The 12,579-nt window shown below is 42.0% G+C and overlaps 1 protein-coding gene across 1 annotated transcript in view; it reads left to right on the top strand.

Moving 5' to 3' along the window:
• The window catches only part of LMLN (leishmanolysin like peptidase), a 135,504-nt gene that overhangs the window by 85,966 nt on the left and 36,959 nt on the right, over positions 1-12,579 (top strand). Inside the window, exons 17-18 of the transcript XR_006718383.1 lie at positions 2,155-2,225; positions 7,979-8,100. The gene's annotated coding sequence lies outside the window, so the exon portion shown is untranslated. The remainder of the gene's footprint in view (positions 1-2,154; positions 2,226-7,978; positions 8,101-12,579) is intronic.

Below are 12,579 nucleotides of genomic sequence, written 5' to 3'. Positions count from 1 at the left end.
GTCCTGGGAGAGGTTGAAACTGCAATTAGATTAGGTTGATTTAAGCCTGATTTGCTGACATGGGGTTTAGTACAAAATACTCCATTTGGGGGTGCTTGTTTCTTTTCTAACACTTTTCAAACTTTACTATTATATATATACATAAATACAGGATTAAGTACACAATTATTAAAAATAAAAATGGTATTCCTCTACTCATATTGTTTAGTATCTTATATTTACTGCTTACAGGTTCAACATAATCATCTTTCCAGGTGTGTAAACTTAGATTTACCTCATCGTTTGTAATGATTCTGTGGTACTTCATTATGAATATGGCATCATTTATTCCCCTACTGATGGGCATTTATGTTATTTCCAGTTCAACAGTTCAACTATATCTTTTTCTGGTTCTTTTAATTTTTACATTTTATCCTTTAATATAGTAGGAATTAATTTTGACACTTAGCCTGAGGAAGTATTCTAACTTAGTTTTTTCCAAGTAGTTCAATTCTAGTGTCATTTATTAAACCAATAGGAACAGATTTTTTTTTTTTTTAAGTTTATTTGGAGAGAGAGCTTAAGGGAGGGAGGGAGGGGGGAGAGAGAGAAAGAGACAGAGAGAGACAGAGAGAGAGAGAGAGAGAATGAGCAAGGGAGGGGTAGAGAGAGAGGGAGAGAATCCCAACCAGGCTCCGCATTGTCTGCGCAGAGCCCAAAATGGTGTTGAAACCTACAAACTGTGAGATCATGACCTGAGCCAAAATCAAGAGTCAGATGCTTAACCAGCTGAGTCACACAGGTGCCCCAGAAACAGATTTTTGAAGGGTCATAGAAGACCTTTCCCTAGAAAAGCAAGCAAGATGGCCCAATACCAAAAAAGAGTTCAAATACAAAAACCCCAAATTCAATTCTTCCCAGAAATTATCCCCCTTCTTTCCCAGGTTCACATATGCTTTCTCATCATCAGAAAAGCAGTATGGTTTTAAGGTTGTCCTAATCCTAGAGCACCTGGGTGACTCAGTCAATTAAGTGTCTGACTCCTGATTTCAGCTCAGGTCATGATCTCTTGGTTTGTGGGTTCAAGCCCCACATCAGGCTCTGTGCTGATAGTGTGGAGTCTGGTTGGGATTCTGTCTCCCTGTCTCTCTCTGACCCTCCCCCACTCACTACTTCTCTCTCTCTCTCTCTCTCTCTCTCTCTCTCAAAAATAAATAAATAAACATTAAAAAAAAAAAAAAAACTTGGCCTAATCCTATGGGGCTGTATGCTTCAGCTCTGCCTTGGCTCCCTGTGTTAGTAGTTAAACTGGATTAAAGGACCGACTCTGTGAATTATCCACTGCTATGTACTGGGTGATTCTTTTTTTTTTTTTTTTAATTTTTTTTAATGTTTATTTATTTTTGAGAGAGAGACAGAGCATGAATGGGGAAGGGAGAGAGAGGGGGGGAGATGCAGAATCTGAAGCAGGCTCCGGGCTCTATGCTGACAGCTCAGAGCCCAACATGGGGCTCGAACCCACAAACTGCGAGATCATGACCTGAGCCGAAGTTGGACACTCAACCCACTGAGCCACCCAGCTGCCCCTGTACTGGGTGATTCTTTACGCATGCTCTGAATGCCTAGCTGGCTTCCCCTGACAGCATATGTGGAAGACAGAGACAAAGAAAACATGAACAAGAAAGACAACTTGAATACACTATCCACCAATGCAGAGAAGATTTTGTGTGTGAATCAGTATGTTTGTGAATTTTGGGGAGTCAACATAAGGTGTGTTAAAAAGAAAACCACAGGCTGAAAATGGTGCCTCTTGAGCTAGGCCAAGTCACTAAACCAGAGTTTAATATCTAACCTAATTGCAGTTCCAACCTCCCCCAGAAATGTTAAGTTTTAACTGGTCAGTCAAGAATTTTCCAAAAAGCACTACTAGGTAATCTGCTGTCTAGGCCTTCTCTATCCCCCAAAGGAAGATGAGGTAATCTGCATAATAAGACCTGTCCTTCTCCTTCAGAAGGCCAGTTTGCCTAATACAGTCCTTTCTTTTCTTCTGCTAATAATTTTCCTTCCTATGAACTCTCCTCTACTTGTTAGATGGGATGCTGCCAGATTCATGAATTGCTTAATAAAGCCAAGTAGATCCTCAATTTTACTCATTTGAATTTTGTTTTTTAACAGGTGGTAAGTAAGAGCAAAGGCTTTGGCAACAGAGAGATCTGGGTCCCAATACTACTGACTTTAAGACTTTGGTAAGTTATTTATGGCTAGGAGTCCTTCTCTATAAACTGTAGCTTGAAAAAATTTTATCTTTCTTTCAATGGAGTTAATAGCCACCATTCTAAAGTAGGGAAAATATTCGTTAAAGATTTATTAGGGTTCAGTTACAGGAAACAGAATCCATTTTTAAGCTGAGAGTGATTTCATACAGGATGAGTATTTACAATACACTTGGAAAAGCTGGACAAGGGGCCTTTGTGCTAGTCCTGAAAGAATGTCTCCAGAATGGGGTGCCTTGGTGGCTCAGTCAGTTGAGCGTCTGACTTCGGCTCAGGTCATGATCTCACGGTTCATGAGTTCGAGCCCTGCATCCGGCTCTGTGCTGACAGCTCAGAGCCTGGAGCCTGCTTCAGATTCTGCATCTCCCTCTCTCTCTCTCTGCCCCTCTCCCACTTGCTCTCTCTCTCTCAAAAATAAATAAAAGCATTAAAAAAAAAAAAAAAAGAATGTCTTCCAGAACAACCCTGTAGAACTTGGCTCCATCAGAACTGCTGTCTCTTCCACAAAGAAGGGAAGGTGAATCAGGAAACTGATTTTCTGACTGCAGCTGCAGTGACTTTCTCCTGACTGTCATGCACAGTGCTAGTGACCAGGTCCTAGAGTGCTGCTGAAGAACACCCCGCATCTCCATTATAAACTTCTTGCAGAAAATAGCCAGGCATTGAAAGATGACCTCTGCCTTCCCAACCCTACAAGAGTGAATCTAGATGATGGAGCCTAATTCATATGCAAAACTTCACTGTAAGGATGTCCATCACAAAAGGAACTCAGGTCAAAACTACAAAGAAGAGAGGAGCCTGGGTGACTCAGTTAAGTGCCTGACTCTTGACTGTGGATCAGGTCATGATCTCACAGTTTGTGAGTTAGAGCCCTACATTGGGCTCTGTGCTGACAGTGCAGAGCCTGCTAGGGATTCTCTCTCCCTTTCTCTCTGCCCTTCCCCCGCTCAAGCTTTGTCTGTCTGTCTGTCTCTATTTCTCTCAAATAAATACATTAAAGAAACTAAAAAAAATTTAAAAAACAGAAAAGAACTTTCCATCCTGTAGCCTAATTCAAATTGTGGGAGTTTTGTGCATTCAGAAATTTGTATGCAAAAATTGTCTATATGCACATATGTAAATAAGGGCATAGTGATTAATTGTTAAATACTTAGAAGAATTATTTTTTTAACGTTTATTTATTTTTGAGAAAGAGAGCATGAGTGGGGCAGGGCAGAGAGAGAGGGAGACACAGAATCTGAAGTAGGCTCCAGGCTCTGAGCTGTCAGCACAGAGCCTGATGTGGGGCTGGAACTCATGAACCACAAGATCATGACCTGAGCTGAAGTTGGACGCTTAACCAACTAAGCCACCCAGGCACCCCTTAGAAGCATTATTAGAACTGGGGCAGGGAGCATGCCCTTACTGCCCCCCATCCACCCACACTTGGCAAATTAAATTCTATCTCAAGTCTCAGCCCAGGCATCACCTGTTGCAGAAAGCCTTTCCCTGGCCTTTAGACTTCCACACCTTAGTGTAGGATTCAGGCTTCTCCTTCTCTGCTCCCTGGTATGGTATGGTAATTATATATTTGGTAGTTTGTATTCCTCTTTATGTTATGAGCAACACTGAAGGTAGGTGGCTTTTGTTATTTTTTCCCCAGCATATGGAGAGGTGGCTAATAAGCATAAAATAGAAAATTTTTCTTTGTTCCTACGATTGTAAAGACAGCTTTGCTTTTTCCTTACATCTGTGGTCCCTGACAGAGGTGGAACCAGTGGGTCCCAGCTGAGGGAGATCTGGTGCTGGTGCTGAAATTACCCATCTCTAGTCAAGGGGCACTTTAGCCCCCTGACTCTATAAAATATGCATTAGTTTTCTCATCACTCAGTATTTAAGAGACATCTCTCCCTAGTGCTCTGTACCCCATGGCGTCATGGAACAGATCACAAATATTTGCAGGTGGCAAAACTTCTCCCCAGTATGATTTCCACAAAAATGAAAAAGTGACTAGGGGCGCCTGGGTGGCTCAGTTGGTTAAGAGTCCGACTTTGGTTCAGGTCATGATCTAGAGGTTCGTGAGCTCCAGCCCGCGATGGGCTCTGTGCTGATAGCTCAGAGCCAGGAGCCTGTTTCAGATTCTGTGTCTCTCTCTCTGCCCTTCCCCTGCTCACAGTCTGTCTCTCTCTGTCCCTCTCAAAAATAAATAAACATTAAAAAAAATTAAGTCGATTAAGGACAATGTAAACTATGCACATTAAAGAATATTGCAATATCACAATCTGTTATAACTCACTCAAGTTCTAATATGCAACAACAGATGGAGAGGATGGGAGGGTTTTTCTAGTCAACCAATCTGATATAATCCCTATCATATTCCCTTAGAAGTAGATATATTATTTTTATTAATTTTCATAATCTCTACACCCAACATGGGGCTTGAATCCATGACCCTGAGATCCAGAGTCACAAACTTTTCCAAATGCGCCAGCCAAGTGCTCCTCTATTATTTCTGACTGTATTTCAGAAGATAAACAGGTGAGATGTTCTACCTTGCATAGCCAAATACATTTGAAAATTTCACTCATCTGTGCCAAAGGGCCAATATATTTCCTATTCAAGTGAAACAAGACACTACCTCAACCTCGGATCGAGTATTTATTTTTCTCTAGAATGAAGTACAACCAACACACATATACATAGTTTTATATAATGGAGTCATGATATCCTATTTTTATCATATTCTTCATTAAACAGATCATGGGTGTGTTTTCTTGATAATGTACATAATCAATATCATAATTTTTAATGAGTGCGTTGTGTTCCATTGCACCTGATTAGCATAATTTATTTTACCAATTCCTTACTGAGAGATATGTAGGTTGTTTCTGCTGGGAACGTCCTTGTACATGGATGTTTTTCACATTTCTCTGATTATGTTCTTAGGATAAATTCTTCGAGCAATTATTGAAATAAATCATAAATCATATTAAAATGTGAATACAGGGGGAATGGAGAGTTATTATTTAATGGGTACAAAGTTTCAGTTTGAGATGGTAAAAGAGGTTCTCGAGATGGATGATGGTGATGGTTGCACAACAATGTGAATGTGCTTAATGCTACTGAACTATATACTTAAAATAGTTGAATGGTAAATTTTATGTTATGTATATTTTATGTCAATAAAAAATAAAAAGTAAAAGTAAACGTGAATACATACAGGTGAATTGCCCTCTAGCGGAGTAAATTACTCATTTCTCCACACAATCACCAAAAGTGAATGTTATCTAAAAATTTTTTTGGAACAATAGGGGATTTGCTGTATTGATTGGCATTTTTTGGTTGCTTATAAAGTTGACCTTTTTTTTCCCCACATGTTGATTAGTCACCTGTATTTCTTCTTTTGACATGCACATTCAATTTTGGCCATTTTTCCACAAGAGGTATTTGCCTTTTTTCTTACTGACATGAAAGTAAGTGCATTATGTGTGTTAGGAATGGAAACCCTTAGCCTATCATTGACATTTGCTTTTAGAGATTCCCTTTTTTGGGAGCGACTCAGCCCTGGCCCCAATCACTCCAGTGTCCCCTTGCTGTACCTTCTGTACCCCACAGAGCTCTATCCACCGTGCCACATTTTCTATCACAGTGATTTCAGAGTAGGGGGTTTGAACAGTTCTTTAAAGGTCTTCCCCTTGCTTCTCATTTCTACACCCTAGAGAAGAATGTGGAAAATCAGAGTAAATTTGAGGTAAGATTAACAATTTGCACTTCTCCTTCTCCTCCCCTTTCCTCAACCTCACATTTCCTGGCATTCCAGACCAGCCTTCCCTTATACCTCCAAGTGGAAGTGTTCCTCCCTGATTTTAGAAATGTAATCATAAAAGAGGCCTGGACTGTTAGTGTTGGGTAGGTGGGAGGATGTAGGGAGGAGGCTTGGCTTCATATCCCATTATTGGCAAATACCCTCATCTGAAAGAGGAGGCTGATTTTCCAATCTCATGGGTTTGTGAAAGGAAAGAAGGACTGATTGAGATAATATATGTAAAACAGTATAGTGTCTGGCATATAATAGCTATTATTGTCAGTATTGTGTTATTCCAATGATGATGTTGATGTTGGTGATGGTCCTCACTATCTTGCCAGACCATTGTAAATGAGACATGCAAAAGGAAAACAGCATGAGTAATAAAGCACAGAATAAAAAAATGACACACCTGTACCCATACACTCATATCCCCTCAACTTGGGGATTTTGTTCTCTATAGTGTACTTTTAAGTAGGATATAGGATGAGTACATGAAACATGATCAAACAGTCCCAGAACACACCGTTTAGATGACAAGATTATATTCATACAGTTTAGATGACAAGATTATATTCATCTTTCCTGTGGCTCTTTATGCCTCATTGTTCTCCTTCATCACTCAGTCCCTCTGAGATAACTCTCTGAGGCAGTTAGCCCCTTCGCTTTCCAAACCTTTGTATATTTGTACTTCTCTTTCCTGTGTGCAGTTTTCTTTGTTTGGGTTTTGCTTTTCTCTTCGTGCATTCTGTTTCTCGTGCATCGTGCTCTCTCTTTTCCATGTCCTCCTTCACCCCTCCCCCCTCCATTTTCTTTCCTCTCTCATCCTCTCTTCCTGCAGGTCTCTGTGTGGGATCTTGTTACCTTGTGCTCTTCACTTCTGCATCCCTGTGGTGATGTTGCCTCCATCAGTGCATTTGTTTTAATGCCCAGCTTCTCATAGATCACACTGAACACCAGGGTCATGACACCAGAGTTCTCAAAAATTCCCTGGTTAAAAAGGAGGCAGATGCCAGTGTCAGAGGAAGGACAGAGATAGTACATATATAGTCAAATTTAGAAGACAGCAAAGAATAGACTGAAGGAGGTGGAACAAACAACCCCTCCAAAGTCGCCAGTCTTCTGCCCACAGTGAAGAGCAGGAATACACTCTGCCCATCAGCCCCTCCATTGTCCTTCCCTCCCTTTATCTACTTTTAGGTCTCGTGGTCTCCCATTTCATTCTACTCCAGTGGGTCTTAAGGTGTGGTCCCTAGGCCAGCAGCACTCATTAGAAGTGCGCATTCTTGGGTTCTACCTCAGACCAATTGAATCAGAAACTTCAGGGGTGGAACCCTGCAATCTGTGTTCTGACAAAGTCTTCTGAGTGATGCTGTGGCAAACTCAAGTTTGCAAACTTCTGCCCTAAACTGTCTTGTGCTTTTTACCAACATCCACCTGATAAAAGTCCTAACTCTGAATGAACTTAATTATCTAGGCCTTACCTGCACCTGGGCAGCTGAGCCCTGCTGGAGAAAAGCACTCAGCTGGGTATTAATTGGTGTAATTGTAAACTCAGTCACTATCCTCAGTGGGATTCTGCCCAGCAATCCTCTTTCTCTAATCACTTACTCTTCTGCTCTTAGGGTTGCCAGAATTAGCAAACAAACAAACAAACAAACAAACAAAAACAGAATACCCAGTCAGATGTGAATTACAGATAAATATACACTAAAAAATTGTTTGTTGCTTATCTGAAATTAATTTGACTGAGCATCCTATATTTTTATTTGCTAAATCTGGCAACCCTAACTAGGAGATAAATATAGTCAGCAGGCAGGCAGTGGGGAAGAGAAGCCCAATCTAAGGTAGAAGAGAGCAAGCACAAGCTGGACCCTAAAAATGAAATAAAACCGTGACAGTCTTTGTTGCCTCCAACCTTGACGGTGTTATCATCCTGCAGAAGCTGGGACCCTTATCAGAGAGCTAAACACACACACCTGGCCCAGGAGCCGGAGATGCTGGAGGAGGACTCAGGGGAAGCTGGAGCAGTCGTAGGCCTGACTGCATCTTCACAGCAGCAAGGTGAGCCAGCCAATAGATGACGATGTGTGTAAGCTACAAAAATGGCTGTTACTTCACTTCTGCCCTCAGTCTCTAGGATCTCTGCCACAAGAATCTCTCATGGATCTTCTAACACACACAGAAGGGAATTTTGGGAAAAGTAGCTCAAGCTAAGCCAAGGTGACACATTATAATCTACCACACTCATTCTCCATTTTATTTTATTTTTTATTTTTTAATTAATCTTAATTAATTTATTTATTTATATTTTAGAGAGAGAGTATGAGCAGGGGAGAGGGGTAGAAAAAGAGAGATCTCAAGCAAGCTCTACATTCAGCATGGAGCCCAACACAGAGGTTACTGCTACAACCCTGGAATCATGACCTGAGCCAAAATCGAGTCAGATACTCAACTGACTAAGCCACCCAGGCACCCCTCATTCTCCATTTTAATTTTTCTTTCTTTTTTTTTTTAATGTTTATTTATTTTTGAGACAGAGACAGAGCATGACCGGTGGAGGGGCAGAGAGAGAGAGAGGGAGACACAGAATCGGAAGCTGGCTCCAGGCTCTAAGCTGTCAGCACGGAGCCTGACTCGGGGCTTGAACTCACAAACCGCGAGATCATGACTTGAGCTGAAGTCAGACGCTTAACTGACTGAGCCACCCAGGCTACCTTCCATTTTAATTTTTCTTAAGTTTATTTATTTATTTAGAGAGAGAGAGCATGTGGGAGGGGCAGAGAGGAGGCGCAGAGAGAATCCCAAGCAGGCTCCAGACTGTCAGCGCAGAGCCCAACACAGGGCTCACCCTACAAACCATCAGATCATGACCCGAGCAGAAATCAAGAGTTGGATGCTTAACTGACTGAGCCACCCGGCACCCCTCGTTCTCCATTTTATAAAGGGGCTCAGGATGCCTGGGTGGCTCAGTCACCTAAGCTACCAACTTCGGCTTAGGTCATGATCTCACGGTTTGTGAGTTTAAGCCCTGCGTCAGGCTCTGTGCTGACAGGTCTGAGCCTGGAGCCTGTTTTGAATTCTGTGTCTCCCTCTCTCTGCCCCTGCCCCCTCTCAAAACTGAATAAATGTTAAAAAATTGTTTAAAAAAGTAAACATTAAGAAAAATTAAAATAAAAAGGGGCTCAATGTTGAGTGCCAAGGACAAATGAATAATTTACAAAGAAATAACTATCTTTTGTTGAATGCTTATGACGTAAGCATTTCTCATATATACTCTTTATATATATTTTACTTACAGAGATATATGAAAATACCCATTACAAACTAGATCTCATTTAGCCCTTGTAACAATGCTACAAAGTTGGTATTATTCATAGCCTTTTATAGACAAACTAAAGGTAGAAAAGTAGAGAAATTTTCCCATGAATGCACAATACACAAAGGGCAAAGCTAAGATTTGAAGCCAGGTCTCTTTACAGCCTGTATTCCTAACCATTAAGCTCTGTGCTACCCAGCCTCCCAGCAAACTGTAGACTTTATTATTTCATAAGCACTAAATCTGTACTTAGTCCACAGACCACCTAGGAAACCTTCATGCTCTTGTGCTCGTCAGCAATTCATACTTGACTCCTTTGGTCTGGGAACAAGTTCTTGAGGCTCTCATCACACTCCCTGACAACTCACCCAAGTCGGAGTCCCAGCCCTTTCACTTAGTGGTTGAGTGGCCCTGGAAAAGTTACTTAGGTTTTATCAGCCTCACTCTCCCTCATGATGGCTGATTCCTTACAAAATTGTGCAGACTAGATGGCATTAACCCTGGGAAAATGTCTGGCACAGCCTCATTATCCTTGTCCTCCACAAATGGGAGTTTTCCTCTTCTTCATTGGATTAGCTCCCACTGAGCTAATCTAGGCTGAAGACTCTTTATACCTCCAGTCCTAATCTCTTCTCCCTTCAGGACTATATTTCCTGTTTCCACCAGGAAACATCGCCACCCCCAAATTATCTTACATCTGAACCACTATGTGCAGTTTTTAATAACATCTTTCCAGTCCTCAAGCTCACTTCCTTAAAATCACTTCCATTTCTTGTCTCCTCCTGCCTTGTTCAGACATTATGTATGCAGCATTAACTACTCTGAGGAAATAATCTTTCAATTCTTGGTGCCATATTTTAAAAAGTATTTTGGCAAACTTGAATAAGTCAGAGCAGGATGATCAGGATGATGGAGGCCTGGAAAGTGGCATTGTAGAATGAACACACACATATATGTAAAGGAAATGGGGATTTTTTTCTCCTTCAGAAAGGGTTGTCATTGGGAAGAGAAGGTCCTTTCTCTGTGGGCTTCAAAGTGCAGACTCAATCCAAAATGCATCTCTGCTGAACATAAGGAAATTTTGAGGATTAGAGTTTGTGCCATGGGGTAGGTGCAGTCATTTGGAGTTCTCTGTCCCTGTCTCATCTACTTGCTCTTTCCATTCTCATTCCTGCCAGGAGGAGGAGGATTTCAACAAAAAGACATTCTCAATTGCTCTAAGAATCTTAGGGAAACAGCTTGCTAAGCCTCAAATGTGTACATACCAGCACCTCTGTTGAATGACCCTAGGCCCACTGGAATCATGTGCTATCCACTTTGAATGTATTTGAAACCTGGTTTCCCAGCACCCGTAACATGAAATCTGAAGGCTGCTGATGGCAAAGAAGAGTTTATTAATTCCCCTATGGGCCAACCAGAGACCTGAACTCGTAATATTGCCTTAAATAATAATATACTTCTTTAGTGTACCTAGCACTTTCATTTTCAGCCTAGAGGGCCCCAGTTTCAGACTGTTTGGGTCATTCCTTTTCTTCTAACCAGGGTAAGCGATATTAGCAAGACAGAGGTTTATCTTTTAAATGGCCCTTCTGCTGTTAAGAATCAGGACCATGGGGCGGCTGGGTGGCTCAGTCAGTTAAGCATTCCAACCCTTGGTTTCGGCTCAGGTCATGATCTCATACTTTGTGTTTTCTGGGTTCGAGCCCCGTGTTGGTCTCTGTACTGGCAGCATGGGGCCTGTTTGGGATTTTCTCTCTCCTTCTTTCTCTGCCTCTTCCCCATTCTCTCTCTCTCAAAATAAATAAATAAACATTAAAAAAAAAAAAAAAAGATGGGGCACCAGGGTGGCTCAGTTGGTTAAGCATCTGACTTTGGCTCAGGTCATGATCTTGTAGTTTGTGAGTTTGAGCCCCGCATCAGGCTCTGTGCTAACAACTCAGAGCCTGGAGCCTGCTTTGGATTCTGTGTCTCCCTCTCTCTCTGCTCCTCCCCGACTTGTGCTCTGTCTCTCAAAAATAAATAATAAAATATTTTAAAAAACATTAAAAAAAGAAATAATATGAGGACCAGGACAAGGGGACTTGGCAGTCTCAGACATGAGGGGCAGATGGGCCCTTGCTGGCCTGAATACAGATGATATGATGGGATGAAGCTGGGTGGGCTCCTGAGGTTGGGCATGGGCAGAAGTGTAGAAAAATGACAGAGTACAAGAAAGAGGTTTCTAGTCACCCAAAAGGATACTGCATAGGAACAGAAAGAAATATTTTACTCTGTCCTTTGTGCATAAGTGGAGGAATGTGAGAATAGAAGTTCAGTGGGCAGTTGGACTCTAGAAATATTCATACCTAAAAGAAAGTAGAATTGCTTGATGGCCAACCTACAGGTGTTGATGGAGCGCCTACCTAGGTTCTGATCCAGATTCTACCACTCACCATCTGCTGCCTCAGGCAGGCTGCCTAACCTCTGCTGCCTCATCTCTAAACAGGGGTCATAATGTCCCCAAGACTCTGGAGGGGATCAAAAGACTTACATTTAAAGCAGTTAGAACAGCCTAATGTGAAGGAGGTCCTCAAGAATGTTAGTAATCATTTTCTTTAGATGAGAAGTTGACCTTAGGTAGCTTCCAAAGTCCTTCACCCTGTGAGATGTTTTGTTAATCTTGTGGTTTTTCCCCATCTCTGAGTCTGCCTTTTCCTGTCCATTCTGATAGCTATTCCCCAGGCCAGGATTATAACCTTGGGCTGGTTGGGGTGAAACAAAAGGGGAGCTTCCCATTGTCCCCATGGATCTCTTCTTAAACACCAGCCCTTCTTCACATCTGCTCTCAGCTCCTTTGACTCTCTTACTATATGGTGAAGAAGATATCAAGGAACCAGAACAAGACTAGGCAGGTAAACTCCCACCCTAGCTTCTTGACTCTAGTCGGTATTCAGGGCATGACTCACCAGCTAGGCTGCAGCATCTGTCCTGGGTTTTGCCTTTACTTCAATCCCAAACAACGGTCATAAAAGCAAGGTTCTCCTAAGTTCTCCAGGCTCCACCTCATCCTGACCTCCCCTGACTGCTCCATTTTCTGACAGTTTCCTTTTGTTACATTCAGTTTCCTTCTCTCAACTAGGCATGCAGTCTACACGACAAATCCTGACTGGTACAGTAGAGAGTGGGTGCCTCAGTGAGCCTCACAGGGCAAGTTTGAACCCATCTGTACCCAACTGGAGAGGTTG

Source organism: Leopardus geoffroyi, chromosome C2, assembly GCF_018350155.1.
Source record: "Leopardus geoffroyi isolate Oge1 chromosome C2, O.geoffroyi_Oge1_pat1.0, whole genome shotgun sequence".
Taxonomy (NCBI): Eukaryota; Metazoa; Chordata; class Mammalia; order Carnivora; family Felidae; genus Leopardus; species Leopardus geoffroyi.
This window is presented reverse-complemented; position numbering and strand designations above follow the sequence as displayed.